This window comes from Trachymyrmex septentrionalis, unplaced genomic scaffold (assembly GCF_001594115.1).
Source record: "Trachymyrmex septentrionalis isolate Tsep2-gDNA-1 unplaced genomic scaffold, Tsep1.0 scaffold62, whole genome shotgun sequence".
NCBI lineage: Eukaryota > Metazoa > Arthropoda > Insecta > Hymenoptera > Formicidae > Trachymyrmex > Trachymyrmex septentrionalis.
Window position 1 is genome coordinate 4,227,370 of NW_017305800.1, and position 18,013 is coordinate 4,245,382.

At 34.2% G+C, this 18,013-nt stretch overlaps 1 protein-coding gene across 1 annotated transcript in view; it reads right to left on the reverse strand.

Annotated features, from left to right (window-relative positions):
* Positions 1-18,013, reverse strand: part of LOC108752866 — a 114,697-nt gene that overhangs the window by 38,510 nt on the left and 58,174 nt on the right. The gene's annotated exons all lie outside the window — the stretch shown is intronic.

The following is an 18,013-nucleotide window of genomic DNA, read 5'->3' on the forward strand; positions in this document are numbered from 1 at the left end:
ATTTATATATTTTATTATTTTATTTCATTCTACAATACATTTAATCGAAGTTCATTAAAATGGAAAAGAGGATAGCAAGCCGATAGAATAGACACCGTCAATTTACAATCAACTACGACAACGGTATTTAATCAATAAATTGGTTCTAAAATCAGCACGTCGTGATCGATTTTACTAGAGGTCGTATTGCCGACGTTGGCAATTATTCCGAACTCTTCCGGTTTCGAATAAACCTGGAGGTAAGTAAATGTGGGAAATTGATAGGAATCGTACAGGTCGACTTTGGAACGATTATCGGTGTTTAAAGGAGCTGATCGCTGATCCGAAATTTATTATGTCGAGACCTTTCCGTCGACAAAATGCATTGATATGCCCTTCTCGTATGTGTGCTTCAATTTGTATGAACGAGTATAGTAATGTAAAAAATTGAAGGCATAATTTAGCATTCAATATTATCCAAGAATATTAAAGTTATTAAGAATATTGTAACTCATATCACATTTTACATTAGCTTTAATATTTTTAAACAAGTAAATCGTTTACTTTCGAAAATAGCTAAATAAATTTCTTCGATAAATTGAACTGCAAGAGTAAAAGTAGACATAGTAAAATTTTTAACGAGATCTTATTTTTTTAGTTAATTTTAAATGGACTTTAAGAAAGTTTATTTGTTACTTTGCTGCTTAGCAGAAAACTTAATTTGAGACTTAATTACCAGGATATTTATGCTAAAAGTTGGAAAGTTGTTACAAATGACTTTCTATTGAATTTTTATATTGTAGAAAAGTTGACTCTCTAAATTGATCCAAGAATCTCTAAATGAAAATGCAATAATTATGAGACAAATTTTTAAGCATCACTCAGTTATTAATAAATTTGTCATCACGGGGGTCACCATATCGTTAAATTTTGTAAAAAGATTCATAATTATTTTAAATTGAAATATATATTCTCCAAAAGGTCAAGGATAATTTATATCTGTAATATTAACGTATTTTCGTAACTGCGTTTATTTGCAGGTAAATCGAGTGCGGTTTTGCTTATAAAATATTCAATGTTGCCATTAACAGGGGAGGGATGAGAGAGAGAGAGAGAGAGCGATACAACGCTAGTCCGGAATTATAATTACTTCATAATTAGTTCCGAGGGAGCGTTTCGCACAAGCAGAACTGAAATGCGATGATTCGTTGTGCAATTACCGTTACTTTCCTATCGACTGACATCATCGTGCCCGGCGAAAAACAATTTTCGATTGTTTCAGGACGAAAAGAGACCGCGGACGAAAATAGCCGGAATAACCGCGCGCGGAATTGTGCACTAATTCGCATTATGCCAAGCACGTGCTTGCCGATCGCAAATGTAAACCCAAACGCAAGCAGCAGTAACAGTAACAACAGTTGTGCACTCGTGCGGACTGATACGCTCTGTGTTGGAAAATCCATTTGTATGCCAATTAACTTGCGTCTGCCACGGATTTATTATTGTAAGGTCAAGGTGACGTTGTGACGTTCTAGGACATTCTAGGTAATTAAACATCGTCTGCAGTTACGGAAAATGCTAGGTTACCATCTTCATATACATGAAATACGCAGACAGTCAACTATAGCGAGCCAAGAAGTGACAAAGTCTAATAATAAATGCGAAGTTCTAGAGAAGTTTTGTATATAAATAAAATTAAAAGAAGGCGTAATTTAAAAAAAAATAATAAAAATATAAAAAACAATAAGAAGAGAAATTAATAATTTATATCGATTCCATACTTCAAAAGTGACACAATTAAAAAAATTGAATTTTTCAGAGAAGGGGAAAGATTATTTTTCAAGAGAAAATTAGTCTGAGACTATTTAAATAATATTAGTAAAAAACAAACACGTACTTTTAGAAACATGATTAAATATATTTTTGCTATTTTTCGTTTCATAACACTTAAATAAATTATTCTTTTTCAACTGCGATATCGATTTCTCAAAAAATTATAACAAAGGAATAATTGATGAAAAGTGACATAATCGAAATATTACTAACAGTTTACCTTTTGGTCTAAAATGATTAAATTCAAACTTAAACAATTTCTCCTTCAAACTTTGATCATCAAATCTGTCTTAACTCTAAATATTCTTTGTAGAAGATTCTTTTGTTTCTTTACAAAGATGACACAACTTAAAGTGTGTCACTTTTGTAGGTGTTATAATCTTTTTGAATCTTAAGAATGACACAAGTGCTATTTGGCGGACAAACTGTGAAGTTAAGTTAGTTTACTTTTGATGATTGATAAAATAATCTTCACTTTTAATAATCACATTTTTTGAATTATCTTATTTTTGAAGCAAGGAAACAATATATAAAGAAATTTCGAAAATTTTTGAGTACCAGATTCAATATTTTAACAGATATGTATACAGATTCAATGTTTTAATATAAATGTATATATACATTTTCTTTCAGTGGAATATATTACTTTTCTGAGTAACAAATATATATATTTTGATATTTAAGGAATTTTTTATTCGTTCTCTAAATTGTGAAGCCGTATCTAATTTTGATCTAATAAAGACTTTACGTAGATCAACGATTCAAAGCTATATATTTAAAGAGATAACGTTTCAAAGATAGAATACAGAGGAAGAAATCAAGTTAAATTAGCATTTGCAATAGTCTGTAATAATAGCCTTCCCGACATTTATCTAGTTGTGAGTTTAGAAATGTTCTCGAAGCGAGAAATCGTGACAGTCGAGTTTCATAAATGCGAGGGATTTAATCTTTGAGTTTCAAGCTGGGGCTTAAACATTTACTGAATTTGCATCTTGTACGGAGAATTTCTCTGTTCACGTACATATATAAACGCATTATGTATATAATTTAGAAAACTTTTAACTAACGTATGATGTCGAAAATTCTAATGGATACCTTTACAATTCATGAATAAAAATGAAAAACTATTTGTTTTTAATTTTGAGAGATATTATGTATAAAAAAGTTTACAAAAAATTCAGAACTTTCAAGTTGTATTTTGCATTTTTGACACTTTATACGCAACTTCGATGCAATAGCATTACAAACCGATGTTGTTCTAGTTAATTAAATACTATTTGCTAACCCCGGGGAATACCAGTACATAATTACGATTGGAGAAGGGAGGATTATGCAAATATCGTACGATAACATGGTAATAGCACGTTCGGAGCAATTTTCGAAGGTTTAATCAGCATCAGCATGATTATCCAAAGTTAACTTTTGCGATAAAGTGACGTTCCTTAATTATCAAACTCATCTCGTAAAGATTAAACGAGAAAGACGAGCTGAGCACTGATTTACCCATTTAAGGAATGTATGCATTAACGCTTTTCTTACTACAAAACGCAAAGCGACAGACAACCGATGACAAGGTCATGTAAATATGTAAAATTTTTATCGTACCTGACGTAAAATATTCGACAGACGTAGGCGAAGACACGATGTTAAAATCACTGTCGACTCGCGATGGGTAGCATAAACTTATCGGTCTGGTATGAGAATACTCGAATTCTGTAATGTTGATAACGAAAGAATGCGCGTTAATGATAATGATAAGACAAAGCGTGAGTCCAACTCGTATCGATTCCTCATCTGCACTGGCACAGGTGATAGATAAGGAAATTTTGATAGACTGCGGAAGTGGGAGAATTCAACTGTTCCAATTTTTACATCTGTACAACTTTACACCTGTTCCAATTCGCACTTGTTTTGTTGTAATCGTTTCAGGATAAATGCATTAATATATTAAAAAATATTATTTTTTAAATAAACCTTCCGTTAATGAACGAATTGATATTACCATACAATTTTTATAAATTTGGATATCATTATTTTATACTTTTTTCTTTATAATATACTTAATTCATATATCCTGATAAAAAATATTTTTTAGCACAATAAAATATTATTGTTTAATATATAATTATCGTTCCTTTACTTTAAAAAATGACACAAGTAAAAAAGTGAAGTTTTTCAGAAAAGAGGGAGCTATCTCTCAACACAATAAAAAATTATTGACTAATCAAATATTGTTGATAAAAAGAATATATATATAATCTTAAAAACATAATCAAATGTCATTTTTATCATTTTCCTTTCTTAAATATTCTTCTTTTTAAGTTGTGACAATTTTGAAATTCTACAAAATTATAATATCTGGAATAATTCATTAAAAGTAGAACATAATTCGAAATATCATCAATAGTTTATATTTACTTTAAATTGTTTTTGTCAGTAAAAACGACTACATTCAAAATAAAACAACTTCAAATTTAATCAAAACTGTTTTAATTATAAATGTTTTAATTTCTGTAGAATGTTTTGTTTTTATTTACAAAAATGACACACAGTTTATAATTTATAAAATGTGTCTCTCTTGTAGAATATGATTATGTTTTCTTTGAAAGAGACCTTAAGAATGATATTTTGAGAATGAATGGGACGGATTATAAAGTTAGGGTATATAGTTGATGATTGATAGAATAATTTTATTTAATTTATTTATGATAATAATTCGAAAATAACATTTTTTTGAATTGTGTATTTTGAAATAAGGGAACAATTATATGCATATTTTTTATCGAAATTTTTTTCACATTTTTTAGAAATAAAAAAAAATTTCTTTCTTTGTATGCACGACCAGAATTCTAGAAATTTAGAAATAATTCGATGCTCGCGAACGTTATTTCCTGTTATTTCGGACAATACTACTCCGCCCTATATATTTTTATATCGACCTCATTTCAACTGTTGTGTTAAAATTTTTTACAAGATTACGTTGACGGGCTTTTTTATCTCCACGGGATCTCGTTACTGATGATGAAATTTCGCGAGAGTGTTTTGCACCGAAGCGTTACTTTTTCTCACCGCAGGACTATAACTATACTCGACTTAAACTTTCGGCATTACTTAGTTTCGAGATCGGTCGATGGAGAGTACACCCTGTTGTACAACGCGATGTTTGCTGTACCCGTTGCGCTACCATTTCGCGGCTTGCATTCGCGCGTGACGAACAGAATCCGGACCGGCGCTGCAGCTTTAGAAGTTCGGATCGGCCGAATGACGATGTTTAAAGTTCTTCGAGGTCGGAAGTTTGGCAGTTCGAGGCTCTCTGTGCTTTATCTCAGCGTCGAGAATAGCAGACTTATCGCGCTCGTATGTTCGTTGCGCTTCGAGCTTTTGCTCCGAAAACTTAGAAAAGGACCGATCATGTCACTGTTTTTATCATCATTTTTTTGTCTCGTTTGTCACGCGACATGCAATCTATTACGTCGGCATAAACGGAATACGTCCTTTGAAAAAAATCGGAGAAAATCATCAATACATTCTCTTTAAATTCCTTCTTTTTTCTACAATAACAAAGAGATATGATATGAAAAATTTGTTTATTTACTAAATGCGTTTTTTCTTCCTTTTTTATCTTTTTTTCTGAAGAGATAGCTATGTTGTTTGACAAACTGAATAAAAATTGTCACTGCTTTAGAAACATCTATAAATTTTTTTTTTAGGAGAACTAATGAAATTTGTAGAACTGTCAGAGTAATGTATAGTGAAAATAGTGAAATTTAATATTTGATATTTTAATCACCGTAAAAACACATGCGTTACTCTAATTAACAATTTCGCCAACTGCATTATTGATTAACGCTGCTGTTAAAACAATATCGCGTGGCATAATTAGAGCAGAAATCGTACAGTTGATTTAATTCGCGGTGGAATGTTCCGTTTACTGAAATTCCGCAGATCTGTGAATGCGGTTCACTGAGTAAGGTAAACCTTCTAACGTCCTTAACCGTCATGAAAATCGTACATAGCGCATCTGATAGCGGCATGTGATTGTGCATGCAATCTCATTATGTTGCCGGCAAACTAATAACATTTCAGTGGCTCTCAAGTAATCCGTTGTCAACTAATTTAAAGCAGTTAATGCCGCCCAAGTCCTTTCGCAGTTCCATGAATACTATCAACTTTAGCGACCGTTTCATGCTTGCCATCTTTATGTCTATTTAATAAGATAAGAAGTATCAAAGAATTTTAACAATTGTCAATTTTAATAAAAATTTTATAAAAACTAGATATTAATTTTAATAATATTTTTAATAAATATTTATTAATAATTTCTTCAATTACACGTTCATGTTTTTATTATTTTTGAAATTTTATCCAAATATATTATATAGGAGGGAGTTTATTACAGGAGTATATTACATAATTTTGGTTTATTACGTCCTCGTGGAAAACATGTTATTTTTACTAGAAATTGCAGTTTTTTTTTTATATTGTAGTAATTATATTAGTTATGTTTTTCGTGTTTGCTTCGTATAGGTATATGTATAATTTTTCGAATTAATGTTTTTAAATTAACAGTTAATTATTTAAAAATATCTAAATTATTTTATATCGCCAAATATATAATCAATTCAGAAATTCGAAAATTACGATAATTGGGATTTAAATAGTAAGATCGCATAAAATGCGATATAAAATTAAGAATTGTGATATAATAATAATAATATAATCTAACGTATTTTTAAATCGGATATCGTAATTGTATAATTGTATTTCTCGTTTCATACATGCACACATATATTTTATTGTATTTGCCATTCCTATACAATAGACTTTCTATAAATGTCAAAATGACTGTATTTGAGCAGACAAAACAGTTTTGCAAATTCTATAATATGATTTGTTTTGCTCCTAATTTCTTACTGGATCTAAATGTATAAACTAATTATATTAAAGAATTTTGCAACAATTATAAATTTTACTATTTTCTCTGTTAAAGGCAGCCAATTTTGATGTGATATGTTCTATACCGTATATCTCATCTTACTAATGTTCGTTTTTATCAATGCAACTTAATTTTAATTTTGATTCAACTAACTTTTGCTCAACATCTTTTGCTAATTTTTTAGTTCTAAGAATTAGAAAAAGATAAAAAATAAGTTAAACTAAGATTAAAGTTAATCTCTACATTGATAGAAACGGGCACAAGGCCACTAATATAAGATTAACTTCAATTTTGATATAACTTACTGTTTACCTTTTTCTATAAATTCTTAGAATTAGAAGAATTGAATCAAAATTCAAGTAATAAAGTTAAAGCGAATTCGATTAGATGGGCGCATTGGTGTGTAGCTGTCGTAAAATTGACGTAAAAACAAATTGACGTAAAAATGTGTGCTTAATATAAATATAACAACCGATTAAATCCATGAAATCCTCAATATATATTTTATTCTGTTGTTAAGCAAAATCTGTATTTTATAATTCGAAGTATTTGTATTTTACTTTTATACAGATTAAATTAATGTACAACGGCTTTAATATGTCCAACCAAATTCGCCATTAACTTACATTAGTGGAATCAGGCTTGAGACTGTATTTCGTTTATGTTCATTACGAGCACTGAAAATTAACTGAAGTATACAAAGTAAACTGTACATTTTCAGTACTTTTAGTAAATAACGGAAAGCAACTTAATATATGATCGCTAGTGAATGTCGGGCGAACATTCGTATTTTATTTTGATCCTCCGCCCTTTTGTGTTTTTACTCGCGCGACGTTCGGGTTGTCGATTCGCACTTCGAGGAATCGCGTTGCGTTCGCGTGTTTTTTCATTGCGAAAGCGAGTCGCGCGTACATACTACGCAATAGTGTATGATGAATCAAGTGACCATTCGTGTCGGCGAGTACATAACCGTCTTTTACTTACTGATACTTGTACTTACTGTTCCCCGTCGCGCTTCTACTAGACGTAATCGGCATATGTCGTTCACAAGCCAGCGTCCGCTGTAATTCAGGAAATGAATCGTGTCGTTTTACATTATTCGCTCGTTGAAAAATTTCAAGATGTATCGCGAGTCGGAAGTATCAAGCGGATTCTCGGAGATAGATTCAAGACGATATGATAAATCAGCCGCGATTCTTCATTTTCGCGCTCGCCTTGTCGACGTTGCGTCGGTGTGAAGTTGTCGTCGAATATTCTAAAGTTCGATCTACATAAGGCACAGAAAACGCGAGTCGCAGATCGCAAGCTTGTTGCGTCAGCCAATCTCGAAGCCTCATTTTTTAAATTGACGTATCTGATTGGCTGACGCAACAAGCTCGCGACCTGTTCTGTGTCTTATGTAGATCGGGCTTAAATCATTTTCCGTCGAACTCCGCTATTCGCGTCATTCGTATCGGCGCGTGTCGTTCACGGAGGGTCAGTGCAGCGTCCGCTGTAATCCTGTGGATGTATCGTTTTGTGTTATTCACTTGTCTGAGATATATCGCGCGATTGAAAGTGTCAGCGGATTCTCGGAACGTTGGCGGAGTGATATCGGTGCGAAGCTGCCGTGGGACACTCTGAATTATTCACCTCCGCGCTTTAGTAAGTAATCCGTAATCGTGTGTCGTTCGCAGTAAGTCAGTGTCCGCTGTGATCCGTGGATGCATCGTTTTACGTTACTAATTCGCTCGAGAATCTTGAGATGTGTCGCGTAATTGGGAGTGTCGAGCGGATTCTCGAAGCGTCGCGATGGTGTGAAGTTGCCGTTGAATATTTTGAATTATTTCCCGTCGCGCTCCGCTATTCGCAATCGGCGTGTGTCGTTCGCGGTAGGTCAGTGTTGCAGTGATCCGTGGACGCATCGTTTTGCGTTATTTGTTCGTTCGAGATGTGCTGTGCAATCGGGAGTGTCGTGTGGATTCTCGAAGCGTCGGCGTGGCATCGCGTCGATGTGAAGTTTTCGTCGGACATTTTGAATTTTGACTCGGTTGTACCGCGTTTATGTCGCGTTCAGTGGACATCGGGCGGGCGATGATCGTGTCGGGTTAATTATCTGCCGAAATATAATCGCGTCTTAATTTTCGATTGGTCATTCGTATCTGCGTATCTGTGTTCGGAATCTAGAACCATCGATGATCGGAGGACTCGATCGAAGGGAGTAATGGTGGCGTATCAACTGATGAATAAATTATTATCATCCATCTCTCTCTCTCTCTCTCTCTCTCTCTACAGGGTGTTAGTTAATCATCTCGCTCTGTTAAGTATGGCAACATACTTAAATAACACCTTGTATATGATATAATTGACTTGAACGTTGCTGCGCGATGGTTATGATTTGAAAGTAGAAAGATATTTATAATTTTCACGAATCCAAAACTGAGATTCGTGCGTCAATTTTATGTTCGCGTCTCGGAGTCGTTCGGCTTCATTTACTGTCTCAATTTAAGATGGTGCAACAGACGGCGAGCTTTTGCGGAAACTACCTAGTTACAGTTACAGTCGACGTGAATGAACGTAAGTGAAGAACGCGAGTGGATGTAAAAGTGCGTGTCTTGTTAATTTCGCTCCGCTTCATTTCGTCCCGTGACGTCATTGTTGACCTGCCCGCAACCGTGGACTAAGTTAATCGTTGCCGCGTTCAAGGTGACATCAACCGTATCGATGTACAAAGTGTATAAACTTCGTGTCAGGAGTAATCGCGTTTCTCGCATCGAATCCCGTCTTCGTAGTGTCGTATTCGTCGCGTGTGTGCAATCGTCGAGCGCACGGATCTTGGAGCTCGAAGGCTCGAATGTCGACGGAGATCAGGAAATCCAACCGGAAAGAACAATGCAACGCTTCTTCTTTTCTAGTTATACAGCCTCGTCTCTGTGTATTGAAGTTAGTCCTGGCCAGCAATTATATAGTGAAATTAATAAAAAAAATGTCTAAAGTGTTGAAAAGGATAACACGACGTTTCTTCTTCTCTAATTGTAGCCTCATCCTTCATACATGAAATCGATCCTGACTGTAACAACGTACAACGAAATTAACAAAAAAGTATTTAAAACATTAGGAAGGGACAACGGAACTTCTTCCCTAATTATACAGCTTCGTCTCCATCGTGTATTGGAGTTCTGGTAAGAAACTTACAGTGAGATCAATGAAAAAAATGTCTAAAACGTTTTAAGTGAAATGAAATATTTGTTTTTAGGATCACGAGAGGCGATTAGTTTTTCAAAAATTAAAAAAATTTTTTTGTCTACCCACGACTCTTCCGATGCAACCGACAACGTGACGAGAAGGAAAAAGAGAGAGAGAAAGAGAGAGGAGAGACAAGTGGTCGCAGACAATCGTGACTTTGGAAATCGCGAGAGTGCTCGAGCGGCTGCGAGGGACATCTCGATTTCGCCATCGATCAGCAGTTTCCCAGGATTTAATCGTCGTCTCAGAGGGAGAGAGAGAGAGCGATGGTGTGCCGTCGTCGATCCAGCCGTCGGGATTCTCCCAGAGGCGTTTCCACACGAGTCCGGTAAGTACTCTCCCATCTGCATTCTACACGTTGCTGCAGTGATACGTGCCGAGTAGGTACTAGATATATGTACGCTCGGCGAGAAAAAGCGTGTAATACGCCTAATAACAGCCCGGGATTCTCTTGCATGTGAGAGTCATTATGCAGCTGGTCAGCTACTAATGTACGAGTAGCGCAAGCCACCGTGGATTCTAAGCCGCAATAATGCACTGTCAGCGCTTGCATGCATTTCTGCACACTGCATGATATATATATATATATATATATATATAAAAAAATATATATATATATATATACATACATACATACGCGACTGACTTTCAGTCATTATACACGCGCAACAAGAAGAGTCCCGCGCTCTCTTCCAGATGCGCATCTTCCATGTAAAATATGTCGAGGCGGTTGAGAAAATGTAATAACGAAACTATTATGAAAGCCACGCGATCTGATTAAATCACGGAGTACCGCGAGCGTTACGTTAAATATTTTACATGCTGTTTACACTCACTGAATTTCAAAAGTACGGAATTTAGAGTTATAAAACGTTTCTTACAATTTTAATTTTTAAAGTCCTTTTTGGAGTTTTTTCTTTATACAGCACAAATAATAATATAATAATTATTTTATGAATGAATATAAAATCTTGTACTGCGTTGGAATACATAAGTTCATATTAAATTTATATTGATTTATATTAAAAATTAAAATCAAAATTAATTTAAAGTTAATTTTTAAAAGCATATGATGTATAAAAAAATAAGTAAGGAATTTTATAGGCACACAGGATATTTTAAAGAAGAATGCTCACTATTCTTTAAATTAACAAATTTTCTAATTTAACTTAAAATCGCATTAGATATTTTAGTAATCACATCATCGATTGTCTGAAAATTCCGAAAAAAATAATATATAAAAAAATATATATACAAAAAAAACATAATAATAAAATCATCCATTAGTCTTTAGTTGAGCAGTTAGTTTCTTTTTTGATTGAATATAAAAAGAGCTTCGCACAAAATATTTTAGTATTTTAATTAAGAAAAGATTTGATTTTAAATTGTCCGTAAAATTGTTAGAATGAAGATTTCCGTTCCGGTATACCCTGCGTAATAGTTTCAAGCTACTTTGATGAGTACATGTGAAGGTACAAGTGTGCTTATATTAAATGAAATTGTTTAGCGGCATAAGTTGTCTAAGGCGTGATTTGAAAATCAGCTGATTATCGAACACGTTGAGTACTAACGTTCAATATAGCTCAACGTGTACACAAACCGATTATGTAGTCTGTTAATGACACGTCGCTCACGCGATAATGTTGCGATGCCGTAGGCTGACATACTGCCTTTAATACTTCAGCTGTCAACTCTAAGTGCGGGCACTCGCGTGAGCGTTTCGTTCTAATCGTTTGTTTTTTTTTTTATGAATAGAATGTCTCCTAGATTATCTGGCGCTATTCATGCCAACGAAATGCGGGCGTTAGCGGTACGTACTTGGATACGTACGAACGTAACCCGTATAGTGAACCGTTTCATTTACGTATCGTGTACGTACTCTGTTAGCATGATATAATGGGAAAGAGAGCACGGTGCTCTCTGCTTATGAATGTGCACAAATTTCGATCAACGATACGCTTGCTGATTTCTTGATCAATCTTCTTTGGCACATGGTGTGTCTTAATTATTTTCATTATTGCATTCGTGGAAATTGGCTGTCTGCATACCATTGGTTGATATTATATAAAAATATCTCAAGTAGAGCATTAAAGTCTTAATTAAATAACAGTAGATATAAATGATGGTAATAAAACCAATGTGATATTATGTTACATCTTCCTTTATATGAAAAAGCGGAATTATTGCATTTTAATATAATTATTAATATATGAGATTCTATGGATTTATGATTACTAACTTTATCTGAGAATTTGTATTATCACATTCACTTTATTATCATGATTTTATATCACGATTCTTCTTATTATCTTTTTTTACTAATGTGCGAAACATTTCTTTTTTTACAACCGTAATAATGATTTAATTGAATTTGAGGTTAAAACTTTCATCACGTCTATATATTTATCTTTAATACATACGTAATCTGTTTACCTATCAAAATTACTGAAACAATTCGCGATCCGTAGTGAATAACTTGAATAAAGTTCCGTCCGACGAACTAACGTAATTAAATCTCGATTCCGCGAATATATTATATTTTTTTAGATACCTCATGTTTTTTAAAATTTCTTCAAATTATTTTAATTTTATATGTCAAAGATATGAATATTTCATTCTAATTGCTATTCCATTTTTCTTATCTGTACAATACTTTAAAAGCAAATATTATTGTTAATAACATTTACATTTTGCTGTAACGATCATTAAAATATCGATAAAAACGTTTGCATATGTAATAGTCAGAAAATATTAAACGAGTATGATTCCGACATTAAAAAGAGATATATAAACGTTTAAATTTGACATTTTTTTTTTTGAATAATGCAAACATTTTTTGCCAGTCGCATCGAAAGATATAATTTTATAAGAGTATTTCTACGCTCGTTGAATAATCGCTTCGATTTCATCCCGCGAGTCTGGCCGCTCGGATGCTGCGTCGTTGCATATTATCGGTCGCTCGAGGCGCAGTCCCGTTCCGGGTTGGATCTTTAAGTACCTCAGTTTCCCCTTAACGAATCTCGATCAAAGCAAACGAGCGGGGATAATCGCATCAAGTCGGCAGGAGAAAGAAGAGAGCGTACGAGTTAACTGGATAATGAACTTAACGAATTTCCTCTCCCAAAGACGAGCATTTATAAGAAATCCTTCCTGAAAAAAGGGGTCGAGAGTGAAAACGTAACGAGCCGTAGGCGAGATGCATGTCGCGATTAATTAGTGCAGTCTTTTGCAAGAACTGCATTTCGCGTTTATGTTTGACGACGAAGAGAATGAAAAAGAGACAGAGCGAGAGAGAGAGACAGAGAAAGACGGGGTAAATCGGGGTGGCGGAAAAGAGGCGGATGAATAGGTAGACGGATGGAAAGGTGAAGGGCTACGTGACCAAGATGATGTATAGTTGGGGCTCTTAAGCATCAGAACGATAATTTCATAGTCGGTTGCGCCGCCAAGGATTTATACTTGTGGCGGACATTTCTGCGCTCGTGCGAATCACAATCGCGAGGATGAAACGGCGGCAGCCGCGCATTCGGTTTTACCCGCGCGTGCAATTTGCGCTTCGTTTCGATGCGCAATATTGCTGATTATGGCGCAACTTGGTGCTTGCATCATAACGCGCATTGTGATTACGATAATGTCGTTGGTTAATGGTGTTTCCATTGCGAATCTTAACGAGCAAAGAGCCTTTTTGATAATTTGGCCGCAACACAGTCCGCAGAAAAGTAAAGTCAGTTTGACATTATCCGAGAAACGAGCGTTTTTAATCTTTTTTCAAGATTATAATACTTTTAAGATATCGCAGATATTTAACAGTAGTATTTTCGCGATTATCAACCACAACATTTTTTAGATCAGTTTTTTTACATCGCTGAAATCAGTTGAAATTTTATTCGATCTAATAACGTACTTAAACATCCTGTGTTCGTTTTAAGTAAGAAATTTTGTATTATACAATATAAAAAAGTTGTGATATCACTTTACTCTCAATGTGATCGGAATGTATTTCTTCTCGAGCGTAAAAGAGAAAATTTTCATGTGATTTGCACAAGCAGAAGATGAAGTTTCGTGATGATGTATCGTGTGGCATGAATCGATCTCCACAAAGGGATGGACAGGGAAAGGGGACGAGCATGCCATTATATCCGAGCATCTAAGCTTGTTGCTCAGATATTGCTTGTTGGCCTGATGGTACACATATTTGTGTGTAAGCTCGTGTGTACACGTACGCATTACACGTCAGTATCCCGGATGATGATATTACGAGATGTTCTTTCCAAATATGGGTGTATATCGCATTATTTTCACCTCTCTTATTTGCAATTAATAAGTTAAATAGAGTGGAAGTTATTGTTTTCTTATGCTTGTGTGGTTATATTACAAAGATTTTATCAACCGTTGTTTAATTTACGATTTATTTTTTATTCATTATTAAATATTATAAATTTCTACGTTCCTTCTAATACTAAAAATGTTTCGAATAGTTCTAGTATTGAAATAAAAAGGTATAATATAAAGTGATTAACTAGTACCTCTCTCTGTGCAGTCGTGAAATGCGTAGTCGCAGAATTTTTTTTTCTATTGCACAAAGTATGTCTCGACGTCTATAGTGCATTGGGCAGAGATTGAATTACCTGTCAGCGTTTCCCGTGATTTTCAGCTGCTACTCGCATTTCATCCTGTGCAATCCTGGTTGGTTCGTCATGGGCAATAAAATGCTTCGAGCGAATGAATCAAGATGGATTGTTCTTTTTTTGTAGTGGTCGCTGGTTAAAAAGTCTTTGTTTCAAACAATATTGCCAATCTTTTGTTTTGAAGTCCTGTTGACTTCGTTTGAGTGCTTCGACAATCGAAGTGGTGATTTTTTATCTGTCAGTTAAAAAAAGGTGACAGATATAATTGTTAAAGGAAATATATATCGCTCTGAACGTTTTGAGATGTTATCTTTTATTTTTTTTTAATACTTATTGTTTCATAAAGCCAGGTAATAAATTGAATGAAGGACGCGACGTGGAAAACGATGAGATTAAAGTAGCAGGTGAATTACATGCAGAAACTAAACAGGTTTTGCCACTTTCCATCGATATTGGGGTGACGTATTGAGTTTAGATAACGGTGCAGAGAGATATTTCTCTATTGATCTATTGCGGGTTTACGCGTGTAATTCTTAGGAGATAATACGAATTTATCCTCATCCATCAACGTTAGCGTTAACATAAATATTCATAACGCATAAATGCTCGCATAACGTATAAAATGCGTATAAAATCAATGGTTGTGTTGCTAAAACATTTAATAAAATATTATTTAATACGTTTTAGTTGTATGTTGTAGGAATGTCCCAAAAAAATAATACAGATAAAAAAATAATATTTTTTTTACGAACCAAAATTTTAATTTATACATACATGCATGTATATGTGAGCGTGCACATGCACGTGTATGTGTACATATTTTTCATTAATTCCGTAAGCATTAATTAAATACATTGATTTTTTGTTTTGTTTTTTTCTCTGAAAAGAGACGAGAAATTATTTAAATCTCAGTTTTTTAATTAACACTTTTAGGTAACGATCTCTATTAATTTTACTTAAGAAGTAGTTATTTTAACTGTAGGATAATAATAATCTTTACATTTCATATTTTGAGTTATTTTCACTTATAATCCCAGCTGATACTAAATTTTAGTTAAGCGTTCCAAATTACGCGTTTATTGATGCAAGAAACGTTTGGCTATTCTATCAATCTTCGTTACAGAGAGAATTCTGAATTCTGAATTCTGATTGATATTCTGATGATATTTCACTGCATAGAGATATAATAGGCACGTCGAGAGATGTTATGGTTAGCAGATGCAATATCCGATATCGTACAAATGATAAATCTCGAATTAGATTAATACGAAGGCCGCAATCTGTGTGCACGGTGCTAAGTTATTACGTAAATATCGCGGGAGGGGGGGAGGGGGGGGATGAGAGGGAGAATGGCAAGAAGGTGTCTAATTAACTCGTGCACGCGTATCTTGGGTTATACGCTGACGAATTATTTAGATTATTATTGCGAATGTGCAGATTCGTCTAATAAACATATTACACCGCACGAATGATGCACGTGAAACGCAACTAAACGCAACTCCCACGTGTTTGCCGCGCTACGGAAATTGTTAACGCGGAGCTTCTCTCATTACTGGCATTTATTACTTTCTATCTGATTAGCGAGCGACATGCAGAAAAGTAGGACACATAATGATACAACAAATAATGGTATCATCAAGAATCAGAATTGTTCGTAAATTTGTTGCAATTTGTCTCTCGCCAAATAAGTATCATGATTGTTTTATGAGTACTGATTATCGTGAGTTTGTCAAATGACGATCATTTTCATCATTATCTCTCGGTCATTTGACAAATTATATTCGCAGTCCGGAAATTCAATGTGTTATTTCCCAGAGCAATTTAAAATAGTAAAATCGTAAAAAAATAGCGATAAATTTTTGTAAAGATTTCAGTTACTATAAAATGGAATAATTTGACTAAAGAACAAAAAAGAACTAAAATAATTGGAGTGACTTTTGACTCAAATTTTAATAATATCCAGACAGCATATCAAAGAATATAAAACGGAATATAAAACGTTTTAAAGACTTTTTAAGATGTAAAAATTGCTATCTCTCACAAAACTAAGTGAAATTAATATATTCGCTAAAAGCGTTAATTAAGAAACTAAGTGATATTTAAATAATTTCTTGTCTTTTTTAAGATGCAGAACAAAATGGAAAATCAATTTACATGTATTTAATTTTAGGTCTGTTCTTTTTAGCTAAAGTTCTTGCACGATCCATCTTTCTTCCTTTTCTCTTCGCTTTAGAAAGGAAAAGAGAAAAGACGAACTGTGCAAGAAGTTCAGTTAAAAAGAACAGGCCTTTTAATTAATGGAAGAACGAATATGTATATATATAAGTTAAATTTATTTCTGTTTTAGAAAAGAAAAAAATTACTACTATTTATATAATTTTTTTTCTTGTACTTCTAACAACGTATCTTATGATGATGCATAATTGATTTTGAACATTCGTGCTGTCTAGATATATTTTTTCAAATTTCGGTCAAACTCCCGACTAGACCAGTGTTGTCCCATTTTACGATATAGATTTTGTCGCGACAATATTTCAAGTTCGCGTTTTTAATTTCGTCAAGGTTAGGATTATGTAAAAATTACGCTTTGTTGCGCCGATAATTGCATTGGCAGTGGTTAAAAAAAAGGCAACAGAACGTTTGCGGTCTCGACTGACTGACCATGCGTAACTTGCACTTATCCTTGAATAATGTATCGAGGGAGGTGAATCGACAGGCTCACACGGGTGAGCATCGCGATTCAGTTCTTCAAGCCGGTCACGTATGTGCACGTGGTGGGCGAACTGGTTCCACAAATGATTCTTCTGCGAAATTCTCGATCGCAATCGTTACGTGTTAATCGCTAAGATGCCTTGATGCGTGCGGAGTCCGATTTACTTTTCGACCTGCATCCGCTAACGAACGCGTGGCTTTATTCTCTATTTTTAGTGACCTAACGTGTTTGACCGGTGTTCGATTCTTCAATATTTTTATTCTACACTGTTACTCACGCATGTTTTCGTCGCGTCGCTCACGATGCGAAGGCTGGGTAATTATGTTGCTCTGCTTGGTGCACGTATTTCGATAGATTTTTCAATCTCTGGGGGAGAGTTCTCCCGCCATCTATTGCGTCCGATGATATCTTGAATATCTTGACATATCTTGAATTTTGCTTTCTTCGTAGCTTTCGATTACACGGTACATATATTTACGTATGCACGTAACGTACGTCACGTTAGGGTTCTTTAAATGTTTCTAACAATTTCGTGATTATATCGCACACATATCTAAGAAAATATTCGTTTCATTAATCGTAAGATATTTTCGTCTATATATTAAGAAAATCTATATATTAAGAAAAAAAAAATGCAGATAATTCCGCGCAACACCACTTTGAATTGTCAATACGAATAATATGAAGTCATTTCTGTAA